Source organism: Coenobita brevimanus, chromosome 14 (assembly GCF_032717465.1).
Source record: "Coenobita brevimanus isolate Jiangsu-jjx chromosome 14, ASM3271746v2, whole genome shotgun sequence".
In the NCBI taxonomy this organism is placed as follows: Eukaryota; Metazoa; Arthropoda; class Malacostraca; order Decapoda; family Coenobitidae; genus Coenobita; species Coenobita brevimanus.
The window spans coordinates 55,224,401-55,240,386 of NC_136967.1; positions in this window are offsets into that span (position 1 = coordinate 55,224,401).

Genomic DNA, 15,986 nt, shown 5'->3' on the forward strand with positions numbered 1-15,986 from the left:
AGGGAAAGTGCCTACTGGGTAAATTAACCTTAGGTAACTGTGCAGTTGCTCAGAACAACGAGCTCTCTATTCACCGAAAGGAATACAAAATAATCGTCGGTTACCGAAAATAAGTAGACTTGGCTTGGAGACTAGTTAGGGCTCCGGCAAAGGGTCGAAGATCACTCACAATAAAATGAGCCTCCATTTTCTCAACGATACCCCTGACGCACCTCTTTTCATTTCGTATTAAGGCGTCTCTAATCCAACTTGCTAAATTCTTACTTTTGCCTTAGATAATCAGCAGTTCTGGCAGCACGACTTCCCTCCATATCCTGTGTCACTCTCAGGATAAAGGCCACGTTTTTAGGGTGCAGCGCAGTTCCAGAAGGTCCTTAAGAGCACGAAGTAATTCAAGCAGATTAGAGGCACCGTTTACCCTGTCTCGGGCTCACTCTTCCAGTCTTCAACCTCTCAATCCGTCGCTCCCAAATCTCCTGAGACGGTCCTAAGTGAGAGGGCGGCCAGGTAAGTGCAGGATAGGGTCCAGGTCGCTGCCACAACGTGTCGCGGGTGTAGTTATTGATGCTTCCTGTAATTTGATGTCCCGTGAAAAACCCTCGATGGAAAGATAGTGGGAAGGATGGAGGGAGGGATGAGGGATGAGGAGGAGAAAAGAGGGTGGGAAGAAGGAAAACTGGAAGATCAGGAAAAAGGAATAAAGTAGGAAAGAAGAAGGGTGTGAAGAAGGAACACTCGAGGGAAAAAAAATGAAAAAAGGTGTGAGAGGATGTCAGTTTAAGAGGGAAGTAGAGTACTGATGACATAAATATATCTTGATATAGTAATGAGAGAAGGATTATAATGCATGAAGCCACGGATGATGGACCGTGTGGAGGAGACAAATACACCCAAGGAAAGGAGCAGGACTGAGAAAAGGGAGGCAGGAGTGGGAAAAGAGAGGCTGAGCAAGCGAAATGGATCCTGCGAATGAAAAAAGATAGGGAAGGGATTAAAAGAGAAAAGAGAGGGGAATCAAAGTTGAAGAGCTTGATGGCAGGGAAGCAGACTTAAAAAACGATGGGAAGGGGGGAGGGGAAAGAGAATAGGGAGGGAAGGGGGGAATGAGGAGGGAACAAAGCGAAAGAAGGAAAGAGGTGAAAAGTCTGTGAATAATGAAAGGAAGAGTCATATGAGCTTAACCCTTTCAGCTCGTGGTCATCCTTTGTAGTTCTTCTTGATATTCCAAGTCCATTTTCTTAAGCTTAAAAGAGTATATTCGATCAGAGAGGTGAACTATCGCATTAATTAACCCCTTGACTTTTACAGCTGTACAAGTAAAAAGAAATTGACGTTCCGCTAGACACACAGTTCAACCCATTACGTATTATGACGTCTATTTTATTTTATTCTTGCTACCACCATGATATTTTCTTTATCTTGGGAGGAATTTTTAGAGCAAGGAGACTAATATACTGCAGCTTTAATTAACCTCCTTTGCACGGGAGGTAGCGTGAAAGAAACTAAAAAATATAGGTAACCAGACTGAAGAGGATGAGTATGATGGAGGCGCCAAAAGAAATGTTTTTATGGAGTTAATCATATTTTTCAACACATTTTCCACTTTCCTGACTAGCTTGTATAGATGAGCAGGTCAGTCAGAGTTCATAACGTAAATATCCTCATCTCGTGCCATCTTATAGTAGGGTTGTGATGTTGTACTGTTGTTTTAGCTTCCATTTCTTCTTTAACTGTGTTGCATTCCTCCTCTTTTCCATCCGGTGAAGCCTTTTTCCTTTTCTCTGAACATCATCGAACTATTTCATTCAACCCACGCGAAGACTTCTCAGGCTGGAGCGTCGAAGAGTTGTTTTAATTGACCTGTTCACTACTAGAGGTTCTTAAATTGAGGAAACAATACTGAGGCTTCTGGTGATGGTGTGATGTAAACGAGAACATAGGAGGGTTTTCTGTTTCCTCTCTGTCATATATGCTACTCTCTGTTTCGTGAATTTCCGTCTCTTCATCCTACTCCATTCTCAGTATCACCTCCTCATTTTTTTGTTCTTACTCCTTGTCCTTCGTCTCCATAGTTTCTCACCATTTCTTTCTCCACAGACCAGTTATGCCAAGGCCACTTCAAAGCCAAGATCACTTCAATACCAATACCATTTCAACACAAAAACCACCTCAACGCCAACGCCACTTCAACGCCAAGAGCACTCCAACACCAAGACCTCTTCAACGCCAAGACCGCTTCAACGCCAAAACTACTTCAACGCCAAAACTACTTCAACGCCAAAACTACTTCAACGCCAAAACTACTTCAACCCCAAAACTACTTCTACTCCAAAACCATTTCAACGCCAAGACCAATTCAATATCATGACCATTTCAACACCAAAACCACCTCAACGCCAACGCCATTTCATCGCCATGACCCCTTCTCCAAAACTACCTCTATATCTCCTTCCCTTTTTCGGTTCCATTCCTAGTCATATTTCTTTGATTTATTGCCATATGGTCTTTGATACCTGTCTCTAGGAAACCATTATGCAGTTAAATTATTTCCCCAACGTACAGTCCTTCCTTAAGTATATCCTCTCCTTATCTCCCTTATCATGCTTTTATCCAATCTCCATTTTTATCTCTTTCACTCGTTGCTCCCTCCTCCTTGTCTACAATCTCTGTCCTTTCTCATTTTTTCACTTTCCCATGTTCTCTTTCGTATTGTATCATTTTCATTCTTTCTTCTGTACTTTGTGATTCCCTTGCATTTTCTCATTTTCTGTTTCTCTCTCTCTCTCTCTCTCTCTCTCTCTCTCTCTCTCTCTCTCTCTCTCTCTCTCTCTCTCTCTCTCTCTCTCTCTCTCTCTCTCTCTCTCTCTCGTACCCTAAACCCATGATTTCCCCCCCCTCCATACCTCCCTCTTTCCCTCCCCCTGTCCACGCTTCCTACCCTTCAAACCTTCGTCCCTGTCTTCTTCAGTTCACTCCATTTCTATCTTTCTCTTGTCTTTATTTCCTGCTATCCATTTACCTTCCAATCCTTCGCTTATCCAAGACTTCCAACTCTTCGTTTGTAATTCCTTTCATTCTTTTGATCTTTGTTCATCTTTTTTTCCTCCATCCCTTCCTGATTTCTTTCTGTCTCCATCCCCTCCAGTTCCTTCAAATCGCCTTGTTCCCCTACTATCCACCCTCTCCCCAATCTTTCCCTCCGCTAAGCCCCTATTCTTTCCTTCCTCCCTTTTCTCCGTCCCATTCCAGTAATCTTTCACTCGGTCTTTGCTCACTCCCTTGTTCTCTGCCATCCTTTCCTTTCTCCATTCCCTCAGTCTCCATCCCTCCTTATTCACCCAATCTATTCGCCCTGCCTCGTCCCTTACCCTTCGCCCTCCCTCCCTATCCCTGCCCCCCGACCCAGCCTCCATCCTTTCACACCGCTCCCCTGTGATTACAAACGTGACTCATGTTGCTCTCACCCGACGGTAATTACGAGCACTTTTTGCCCCAAGACCACGACCCCTGGAGGAAGATGGGGGGATGGGTGAGGGTCCGTGGGCGGAGCGACCGACTCCCTCCACTCCTCTCATCCCCTATCCCCTCCCACCTTCTCTATTCATCCCCCTCCTCTCTCCAGTCTACCTCCCTATTCACTAATCCCTCTCATTCGTCCTACCTCACCCCCTCCCTCCTCCCATCAACCTTTATGCCCTCTTACCATCCATCTTTCATCCACTCATTTTCTCCTCCCAACCATCCCTTCCCCTTCACTTACCCTTTCCTTCCTTCCATCCCCTCCCCCTCACTCTTTTCCCCTTTCCACTCATCCTTTACTTCCTCCCATCGTATCCCCCCTCCCCCCGCACACACTCTCGGCTTACGGGGAGATACCATCGCCGCTTCCTGTGCTAGCTCGAGGCGCAGGTGTAATGAGATTCTGATTTGAGCTTAGGGATCGTTTTTTCGTCAGACTGAGCACCTTTCTAGCACCACTTACTTAGCGAATTAATTTGCCTGCTATGCCTTACTGTTCTTCTGTATGATATTTAGCTCTTCTTTACTTACAGCATGGACTATAACAGAGAATAACTGCGTGTTTGAATGGCTGTTTGGTATCTCTTCCATGACTCTTTATTTTACCTGCTCCACATCGTTGTTCTTCTGTATGTTATTCAGATCCGATCTGTATTTACATATATGTCATACTTAACTTGCAGAAATATGTTACCGTGCAAGATGCAGAAGACATATCGAGATTCGAATTTATGTTTATGGGCTATGGGTTGTATGCTCGTCAGCTTGTGCAACTTTTTGGCATCTCTTCTTAATTTTGCCCAGTACAGCTCAGAGTTCTCCTGTGTGTTATCCATATCTTCGCGATAACGACATAATATACAGCATAAATAAAGTACAAGACGATGATAGAGAGATACGCCCTACCTTAGTGGCTCCGAATTAACCAGGCGGCTCCCCTGCCCGGTTATACAAACATCCCTCCCTCTCTCCCTCTTCCCCAAAAGGGCGATGGTGGACTGCACGCCAACTTCAGCTTGCAGTCCACCCGGTCCACGTCAAGATGAACCTAGGACCACAACAACGACAGCAACATACAAGAGGATATTAATGTACAGCGATAAAGTTTTAAGGGAAAGGTGCGCTAGACTCCTAAACCTGAGAGAATTTAACCCAAGTCCCGGTGCGCTGAGGTTTGCCGGTAGGAAGGTTCAGTAATGCTAAATTGGCGTTGAGGTAATAATGGTGTGGAGTTGAGAGCCGAATATTAGGAGTGGAACAGCGCCATGATGAGGGGTGCAGGTAATGTAAATTTATGAAACAGTAATGTGAAGATAGCAGTGTGTTATGCATTATTTGAGCCGGAAAACTTAATGCAAAGGTGTTGTGAATTACATGTTAAAGGGCCGTGTATTTTCCTCTCTGAATACTATTAAGCAAAGCAGGACTGACACATTTATTCAGTGCTGAACTTGAGGAATATCAATGCACCCAGCAACCCGGGTAGTATTGTACCACTGACTTCATCATTTCTCCTAACTCCTAGTAAGGGCTGTGGTACTAAGTATCAGGGAAAACTATTGTGTTAACATTCAAAACAAGCACTAAGTTAACCCAGGCAACTTGTGTCTTGACAGTGGGTAGATACTGTTACGTACAATTTATAATACCGGAAAGAACGGAAGGGAAGAAGATATTATGAAGTAAAAGTGAATAGAGGGTAGAGGCCGTAGTCAAGAATATTCCTAACCAAATGGTATATAGAAGAATGCTTGTTTATACTATAATTTTCACTTATGCAGCACCCGAACACTTCACAACCCAAATGAATGGCATACTTAGGTAAAGATATGTGACCAAACTATAAAATCTGAATATAAAACTGGTACGGAGACTTGGTATCACTAAAAAATGCTAATATCATTTATTAAGATTTCCACAGAGATTAGATGATGGAATAGGGTTTACTAAACAAGTACAAAGTTGAATATAAGTTGATTTTTTTTTTCATCATCGTCATCCTTTTATCATCCATATTGCTTGCTCTCAGTTTCGCTCTCATGAAGTTTCTGGTTGTGAAATTGTCTATCATTTCACTCATCTCTATGGCAAACTTCCACTCCTTCACTCTTCTCTCCATGTGCAACCTTTTCTTCAGTGGGCGTCGCCATCTGTCAGATATGATGCAGCAACTTGATTTAAAGAAGAAACACGTAACCAGACACACAGCGACTATCATCACACATGTCTGTTATCAATGTTTTCGGATGATCAGCCAGAGACATGCCTGTATGTAAGCCTACCCATAAATCATCATATACACACTCATTGAGGAGCACAGTAACTCCACAAACACGCATTTACACATAACGCTTGCAGAAAAACATATGCTTACACACATCAAGTCGACTAACGCAGGTAAAAACTAGAATGCACTCAAAGAGCGCATACCTCCGCCAATCCATTGCCATTAAAAATGATCCGGATCCGGATCCGTGGATATAAGATCCAGATCCAGATCCGTGGACATAGGATCCGGATCCGGATCCAGATCGGTCTCAAATTTAATCAATTCTTTCTTGGACCATGGCCCACCTCTCCACAAAATTTCATTGAAATCCATTAAGAACTTTCGAAGATACTGTGCGAGATACTCCGGATCCGGATCCATATCCTCCCCAAAATAAAACCATTTCTTCCATGGTCCATGACTCACTGTTCCAAAAAAAAAAAAAAACATTAAAATCCGTACATAACTTTTTGAGTAATCCTGCTAACAAATTCGTGAATATAGGCTCCGGATCTGGATCCGCCCCAAACTTTAATCATTTCTTCCTCGGCCCATGACCCACCCTTCCACAAAGTTTCATCAAAATCCTTTCATAACTTTTTAAGTAATCCTGCTAACGAACAGACAAACAAACAGACAAGCAGACAAGCAAACAAACAAACAAACGCCGGCAAAAACCTAACCTCCTTGGTGGAGGTAACAAATAATGACACACACAGCCACAGGTATGCACAACTCATTGCCAAAGCATATGCATACAAGCAAGCAAGTGCACACACACACACACACACACACACACACACACACACACACACACACACACACACACACACACACACACACACACACACACAATGGTAATCAGGCAGTCAGGTACAGCACTTAGTACTTAGCAAGTGAGTAAATCACGGTCACTTTAACCAACCAATCTTTTACCTTCCCTCCCTCACCCTCTCATACTCGTTTCCTTCACTTCCTCTTTGCCATGTTTCTGTTTTCTCTCTCTTGCTTTCCTCCTTCTTTCATCTTTCTCCCTCCTTCCTCATCTCTCTCCTCATTCACTGTCTCCTTCTTCCTTCTCCTTCCTCCTTCCTCCCTCACTATCTTCCCTCCTTCGTCACTTGTCTCATTCTCCATCACCTGCCTCCTTCTCTCTTCCCTCATCTTCGCTTGCCTCCCTTCTCCCTAACCTGCCTCCTTTTCCCCTCCTTTGCTTCCCTTCCTCCCTCACCAACTACCTTCTCCCTCGCCTGGGCTCCTTCCTCCTCACTTGCCTCCCGATTCCCCAGCTGACTACCTCCGCCCTAACACCTCTCCTGCCTCACCTGCCTACCTCCTTCCTCACCCACCTCCCTCTTCCTTAACCTTCCTCCTCCTTTCCTCACCTACCTCCCTCTTCCTTAACCTTCCTCCTTCTTTCCTCACCTACCTCCCTCTTCCCGAACCTCCACCCCTTCTCTTTCGTTATCTACCTCCCTCTTTATTAACCTTCCTCCCTTTTCCTTCACGTACCTCACACCTTAATCTTCCCCCCAGCCATGGAAGGGGGAGTCTGGGGGAAAATGCCGTATGACCCATATCTTCCCCCCGACTCCCCTGTTCCTCCTCTCGCAACATTTTCTTCCGTATGCCTCACCATCCTCCTCCTCTTCTCACCATCCTCTTCCTTCTTCTCACCATCCTCTTCCTCCTTCTCACCATCCTCTTCCTCTTGTCTCACCATCTTCCTCCTCCTGCCTCACCCTCCTCTTACTTCTGTCACATACTCGTCTTCCTCCATCCTCTTCCTCCCTTTCTTCATGTTCCACCATACTCTTCTACAGCCTCATCCTCCTGTTCCTCCTGCCTCAACATCTTCTTCCTTTTCCTCCTGCCTCACCATCTTCCTTTTCCTCCTGCCTCACACCCTTCCCCCCCCCCTACCTTGCCTCTTCCCCCTGCCTCACTCCCATCCCCTGTCTCATTTGCGTACCCCTGCCTCCTTACCCTGGCTGGGGGGACCGATTAGTTCTGGGAATGTAAACACGTAAACACAGCCTGCCCTTAGGACCATCTCTGCACCTCCCTCATTACCACTGATAGCCTCTCTTTTATCCACCCTCCAGATCTCTCCTCTTCTCACTTCTCTCGTCTCTCCTTCTTTCCCTCCACCACTCTCTCTTCTCTTCGCATCCACCTCTTTTCTCTCCTCTCCTTCCATCCACAGTCTCTCTCTTTCTCCTCTCCACCTTCCTCATCTCTCTTCCACTCACTCCTATTCTCGCATCCACTACTCTTCTCTTTCCTCCCCTGTTTTCCCCACTCTGTCTTCTCTATTTCTTTCTCTTCGTCTCCACCTCCCTCCTCTCTCCCTTCATCTTCCCCTCCAGTCTCTCTAATCCTCCCCTCTACCCCTTTTTCCCCAGCTTCTCCAACTTCTCATATTCCCTTTTTGGTGGAGCGGTATAGGGAGAGCTAAGGTAGTAACTTTTTTAGAACAATAGGCCAAAGGTCAAGGTCACAGGTCTAGGACTAAATGTGACGTAGCAAAATCAACCTCAAAGGATTTTTTTTTTTTTCTGCTTTCAACTAACCTTGGTGGAAGAACGAAGAGGTTCGATTTTGAGAACAACTGATCAAAGGCCATGGTCACAGGGCAAGGTTAAAGTTCTACCCGTGCGTCTGTGTAATCAAAACAACTAAAACAGTTTTGACTTTGTTTTGATGCAGATTTGACGGAACTGTTGATGATCAGCCAAAGTGTTGCCCTAGTGTTTTAAGGACAATAGATCACTGTCACATTGCAAGGTCAACGTAGTCAGCTTTTGTCCGATTTACACTAATCTTTGCAAAATGGTTTCGGGTTCGGCAAGGATAAAGAGATTCGATTTTGAGGGCAATCAGAAGTCAATGGTCAAAGGTTAAAACTAAAAAACACAGGATAAGGTCAACTAAAACAGATTTTATCTAATCTGGGCTAAATCTGATGGAAGTATTCAAGGTCAGGCAACGATAAAGTATTTCGGTTTTGAGAACAATCAGTCGAATATCAAGGTTGTAGGGCAAAGTTGAAACTTCGAGCAGTTGGTGGGCACAGGTGTTACACTCTCTGCGGGTTTTTTTTTTTTTTCCTGTAGATGATTTTATTCATTATACGGAAGATAATTATTTATGAATAGATCGACTGGTGTGAAAAATTACCTGGGCGAGAATAAATCAGCATAATTTGAAAAGCTAATAATAGGGAGGGAGGGGAAGTGAATGAGGCAGAAACTGGACACTACACACGTACTGTGGTCTGGCTTCTAATCCCAGTCATGTGATACAGTACACAGGACGGGGATGGCGGATGTGTTACGGAAAATATGTTCGTACCCCTTACTACTTCCCATTTCTTTTGTTCTCGTTTTCTTTTATTTACTTATCTTTCACTCATAGTTTGGTTTACAACAAATACTTTTAATTTCAGCTGTTCAGTTTCCGGAGAAAAAATAAAATAAATAAAAAAATCTTACAAGCTTAACAGTGAGTATGGTCAGTAAAGCATCAACAACTCTAAGCAGAAATAATGATTTGTCATGTCAAGATGCCTCATTCCTTACACGTGATTCTGATATAGTTGTGTACCTCCATTATCTAAAATAAATAAAAATTTTCTAAGATGTGAGCCACCTGCCTTTCTGTTTTGGTGCCACCTTGAGGAAAATTGTATTACTCAGCTACTGTCCTTGTTAAACACCTTAGCGTGAGTACTTCTTTGTCATCTTCACCTTGCTACTCCTAGACAATCTTATTCTATTTTGGAATAACACCTTAAGTAGAAATGAAGAGGTTGATGAAAGCTATAGCCAACCCCTCCTGATCTAAGTCTCTTTTGCAATTAATAAAACCGTCTGAAAATAGCAATAAGATATGAAAAACGTCCTGGTACTAAATGGGTTAAGTTATAATTTCATTGTCTAAGCTAATGTGTACCCACTGCCATTCTAAGTAGTATAGATCCACTAAGATTGAGAAACTTTAGTCAGTATTCGTCTGTTAAGGAAACTCTCTAACACCAAGTCCTAAGCTATTTATTTTGCAGTCATACTCTCCTCCCTCATCCTAATTTTTCATTTTACACTTCATTTGTATTCAACCTCATTTTCCCCACTTCCTTCATACTTTGCCCTCTCCTCCTGTCTCCCCTCTCCCCAGCCATCCCTCGCTCCTTATCCATGGAATTAGAATCAAATGATCATCAGTCTTTGAAAGGGGACTTGAATGGTAAGGTTTCGTAAGCCTGAACCAAAGACGGACCGAGAGATGCCTTACTAATGCTTCCACTTACAGGACTATTGATTAGAAAGGGGAACGAAAGCGGAAAGAGGAAAGAAAGGCAGAATAAAAAGGTAGGAAATTAGATGAAAGAATATGATAAAGAGATGGAAATGACTGTTAACTTTATATCATCAAAATATTATTTCATGCCTCTTATTTTACTCCATACCACTAATGATCAGCATATTGATAAGGCAAGGAGATTAAAGTAACGACTTAATCGTGGCTCCATATATTACATTATTTTAACAGTATTATTAAAATCATAGCACACACACACACACACACACACACACACACACACACACACACACACACACACACACACACACACACACACACACACACACACAACCATACATACATACATAGAACATAGAAATAGAAAGGGGTAGATAGATAGAGAGATATTGGTAAATTGAAGTTAGATAGATGTAGATACATCTACAAACCTCACATTTTAACTTCCACAGTAGGAGGATAAGTAGGGAGACTACCTCACTGTGAAATATACCTAGTTACGCACCTGCGGCAGTCCATCACGGTGCCATCTTCAGGCAGACACTGAGGCCTTGGAATGCTAATATTTTGGTGCCAATAGGTAAGTGACTGTATACTGCAAAAATTATTACAGAACAAAGACCTTATCATAGATAGGACTTTTACATTTTAAAATCCAAGAACAAGGGTGACAATTTCTTCCCAGGTAGCCTCAGGACGTCGTCCTTTTGAAGTGGTTGCTCCTAAATGGGGGCTCCATTGGCCGGATGCTCCACATCGGTTTGTCTGGACGGATCCCCTAGTTATGTAACAAAGACTGAGATATGGTCACTATTACTGAGACAGACATCCTGGATATTCCTTGGAGTTTCTTGCTGGGGTAGACTCCTTTGATGAAACACCTCAATGTGAGGATGAGAGTGATGATGAAAATGAGGAGGAGGAGGAAGACGATGACGACGATGCTGAAACCTAGGGTAAAGTTCACCTGTATGTTGGGTACCTTCTACATTTAGTGCTGGAAGACTTTCACGAATGTGTAGCCTGCTGTTTTAGACTATGATAACCAACCCTTTTTCTCCAAATCTCAGAAAGGATAACATGAAAGGAGTCTTACTGTATATCTTAGTAGTAGTAGTAGTAGTAGTTGTATATTATCACTGATGTTATCAGTTATAGCAAAAATGAACTTCCCACTCTTACGTAAGCACATCTGTGGTCAGGGCCATAACATTAAAATCCGGTGATGCCTCCATGTGTGAGCGACGAGGGAGGGGCGGGGGGAACGCATGAGCAGACACAAAGTAAACAATGGACAACACACCACAAGTACCAGAACACGATACATTTATAGCCCTCAGACCATCGCCACCTGCTGCCAAACACAGGGAGAGGGGGGGGGACGCTGAATGGCTGAGGGAGTGAGGAAGGAAGTATGGGAAGTAAATAGATTGGAGAACAGGAGAGAAGCCTATTGGAATCTGGATGTATTAAGAAAGAATACCTTGAGGAAAAATGGGATGGTATAGAAGGGTGTAATATTAAACCAATGTAACCAACAGTTGCATACAGCAGCATACAAGAGGATGATAAGGTGCAATGTTAAAAGCCGATCGCAAAAAAAAAAAAAAAAAAAAAGTGATCTTACGAAAGACCCCGAAGCCAAAGTGCATACGAGCGTTCAACTCACTCTCCGTGTGAGGTTTGTACACAGGCCATATGTCACAGTGTTACCCGGTAGCGGCATTACCTGTCTGGAGCACTAGGCGGGCCCGCACCTAGACCAGATGGAGAGTCACTGGGATAGCTGGTGAAAAGAGGAAGGCTGGGATTAATGCCCGTCTATTACACGATGGTCATTAAGGCAGATATTCAGTTTTTGCCAGGCCACAATATTCTCCCAGACCACGATACCCGACCTTCGAATTCGCATGAAGAGCACAGGCCCAGGAGGTGTTCAGGGCCAGCAAAACTGTAGCACCAGACCGATTATACACTTGGCTCTAATAAATGTTCGCTGAATACCTTGAACATAGCATTGCTACTGTTTCTGCAGCTGCTTATTTCGCTAGCATAGTATTCTTATCAGCTGCACCTGTGAACGAAGAGAGCACTAACTTCCACCGCTATAGATGCAAACACACTGATTTATCCTTTGGCTTATAAGGAACCGATATCTGATGGTTTTTGTTTGATCTCTTCTTCGCTGCAAAGAGCGGTGAGAGGAACCAGGCGGTCTCTGGCTCCAGGTGCGGTTAAAGATGCCTGTGCTGGGATAGAATACACTGCAGTAACAAAATGATGAATAAGCGCTGGTAGTAAATCCATTCTAAAAACTGTTTATTGGTTCGGTAAAAGAGTGTTACTGTGTAACTCAAATAGTTTTGAATTTGCTTGTTTTTACCCATATTTCGAAAGTGAGGTGTTACGTTAAGTTGATTATTCATATATGCACTGTAGTCCACCAGAATCATACTGTCTCACTTGTGTCCCACTTCACGACACCTGCCTGTTTAATGTCCATATCGTTATTGCCCATCGTCCGGTTTCCACTGCCATAATTATCATCTATCGGGATAAGCAAGCATCGGAGCAAGTGGTTCCCTGAGAGGCTGTTCCAGGAACACCGCTTACGTCATTTGATTCAACATGTAACGTTCTTTTTGACAGGAATTATACATACATACATACATATATATATATATATATATATATATATATATATATATATATATATATATATATATATATATATATATATATATAAAGGTGAATGTAGGGAAGAGTAAAGTGATGGTCTTTGAGAGAGGTGAAGTCAGTGAATGTACAGCGAGGTTGGATGGTGAGGAATTGGAAAATGTGAGTACGTTTAAGTACTTGGGTAGTGTGATGAGTAAGGATGGAGGTTTGGAGGGTGAAATGCTTGAAAGGGTACAGCAGGGAAGAAAGGTTGCTGGTTCTTTGAAAGCAGTGATAAGAAATAGGGAAGTGAGCATGGAAATGAAAAAGTTACATGACAGTATTGTGATACCAACTCTAACGTACGGAAGTGAAGCTTGGACGTTGTTGGAAGGACACAAGTCAAGAGTGAGAGCAGTGGAAATGAGTTATTTAAGAGGAGCCTGTGGAGTCACATGGAGAGACAGGCTGACGAATGAGGATATAAAGGAGCGTTGTGGTGTGGATGTGGATGTGATAGGAAGCGTTATGAGGAACACACTGAGGTTGTTTGGCCATGTGGAGAGGATGGAGGGTGAAAGACTAACGAAGAGAGTGTATGTGAGTGAGGTGGAGGGGGGAAGAGGGAGGGGGAGGCCGAGGATGAGATGGAGGGATGGGGTGGAGAGGTATATGAGAGAGGGGGGTGTGAGTTGGGAGCAGGGCAATGAAATGGCGGGGGACACGGCGACTTGGAGGCGATTTGTTTGTGACCACCCCAAACGGGATTGAGGCGTCTGGCAATATATATATATATATATATATATATATATATATATATATATATATATATATATATATATATATATATATATATATATATATATATATATATATATGTATTCATTTATTTATATTGCATTCAGTATTATATGCCTACTCTGAACTGTACTGAGAAGTAATTGCGTGAAAATTAAATGCTGCACAACCAGAGTGACTCTCATGATATTCATCAGAAGGGGACCGGATCTAAGGCTACACAGATTCCCTGGGACAGTCTCCTGCTTTCGTAATGTCCTTCCAGCACAGCAGCCGTGGTCGTGGTCCTCAGGAAATTACTCGCCAGGGTGTTGCTGTTTCCGGCCGGCTGACTAATTAGGCTCTTCTTTCTCCCTCGTTAGGCGTGTAGGGAAGCCCAGTTTAGACGACAGACTGGAGATAAATTGGTGTGGTGGAGGGACGGTTAATAAAGGGAGACAGCAAGGCAGGAGAGCAACAGCTGCCATATCAGACTATATTCTGGAACGAGCAATGACTATTACAAAACTAGAAGGGAGAGACGGATAAAACGGCAGGTGAAGACTAATAGGAAAGGAAGCTATATGACAACAGGGGGATGACAGGTTATTGGTCTGTCAGTAAGACTCGCTGAAATCTCAAAACACGGTAGGAGGATATTATGGCGAAAATAAAAATGATATTAAACAAAAAGCTTTCATTAATATAGGATTTGTCAGCAAATCGCAGTTACAGACGACTCTGATAGAGAAAATTACAATAAGAATTATTGTAACGTCTCACTTTAGAATATTCTGGGCTGAAAAGGAAAGCAGAGAAGAGAAGAAAAAGGGAAAAGGAGGAAGGATAGGTAAATGGGAGGAAGTGAGGGTTAGGAAGTTGGCCTACCTGTGGGAAATGTAGGGGAGAGTGTATGGGAGGGTGGCTGGGGAAGGTGAGTGGAGGAAGTGGTTAGGGCGTCGTGTAGGGCGGGTGCAGCGGGGGAACGGCTCTGAGTAATTGTCAGGTTGTACGAAAAGGAGTTTGGGCAGTGCAGGGAAAGGTTCATTACGTTCAGGTCTTTAACCCTGACTAAAGTAAATGAATTTGACAGTTTGCCCCAGTGCTTTCTGTCATACTGTAGCAGCGATTAATAATTAATACCTGTTTCCCCGATAGCGTAGCTGTGACAATTCGTTTTCCTTGATGATCTAAAGGAACGATATGGACAAGGATAGCATACGTGGCCTCACTTCGCCTCGCATTCACTGAATTACTAACTAGCTTTGCCTCCATTCTTTTGACCCCAAGGATGATAGTTCAAATGAATCTTCTACCTCCTATGACAGCAACGACCCTAGCAGCGGTGCAGAAAACCAAAGTGCAGGGTAAAAACTGACACCGTATGAAGACTGCTGTATATCCATTCACAATCTGGCATGGAGACAGCACCTACGAGCCCAAGACTTCCTTCAAGCAGATAGTCAAAACCAAGGATCATTGAGCCTCCGAGATATCAGTTCTATAAATTCCCAGTCCCTTCTCACTGATGGGCATATCATTTGCCATCTCATTTGTGGACACATGACAAGACCAGAAACCTTGTACAAATTTATTACACATGGTTTTGCATCATATTATAAGTCATCTCAGGACACCACAGCTTTGCCAGCCTGAGCACGGTCGTTGGCATCATGTCCAACTGTTTCCAGCATCATTGGAGCCTACAGCCTATGAGTCCCTCCTGCAGTATCCTGTAGGCTGCAGGAGGGACTCACAGCTTTTCACGTGATTCTCCTAAGGATGGATTATTTCTAGAGAGAGAAGTATTATAGTCCGTCCACCTAAACTTGGCTTTGATTTTTGTCCTTTTTAACGTAACTCTCTGGCAGCACATGACGATACTGGGATCCTATACCCTTTCCACAAGACTTCATCGTGACTAGTTCCATATTCTGCTGTTAATCTCTAGTTACACCTGTCCATTAAAGCTGGAGATAATAATTTTAGGCTAAGTTAACATTCCCAGGCTCATATGATCCACTCTCAGACGAATGAAATCACACGAGGTTAACTGTAACTAAATACTAGAGCTGTCCCGACCACGAAAAGTTAAACAGCTAAGTTAAAGAGAGAATGTCGAGAGACTGATATCCTTTTTTTCTTTCTTTTCCTAACTATGAGTCGTCTTCTGTTGACATTATTATCTCTTCCTTCCTTTATTATTTGTCTTCTGTTAACATTATCCTTCCATCCTTCCTTTATTATGGGTCTTCTTCCAGTGCCATTATCCTTCCTTCCTTCCCTTACTATGAGTCTTCTTTTAACATTATCCTTTCCCTGCCTCCCTTCCCTTCTTGCAGCAGGCCTGACACGCCACCACCACCACCATAAACAAGGGAAAGCGACTCGAGTGGAACCAGACCAGACCGTTTTTTCCCTCTACTGACCAAGCCCAAACACT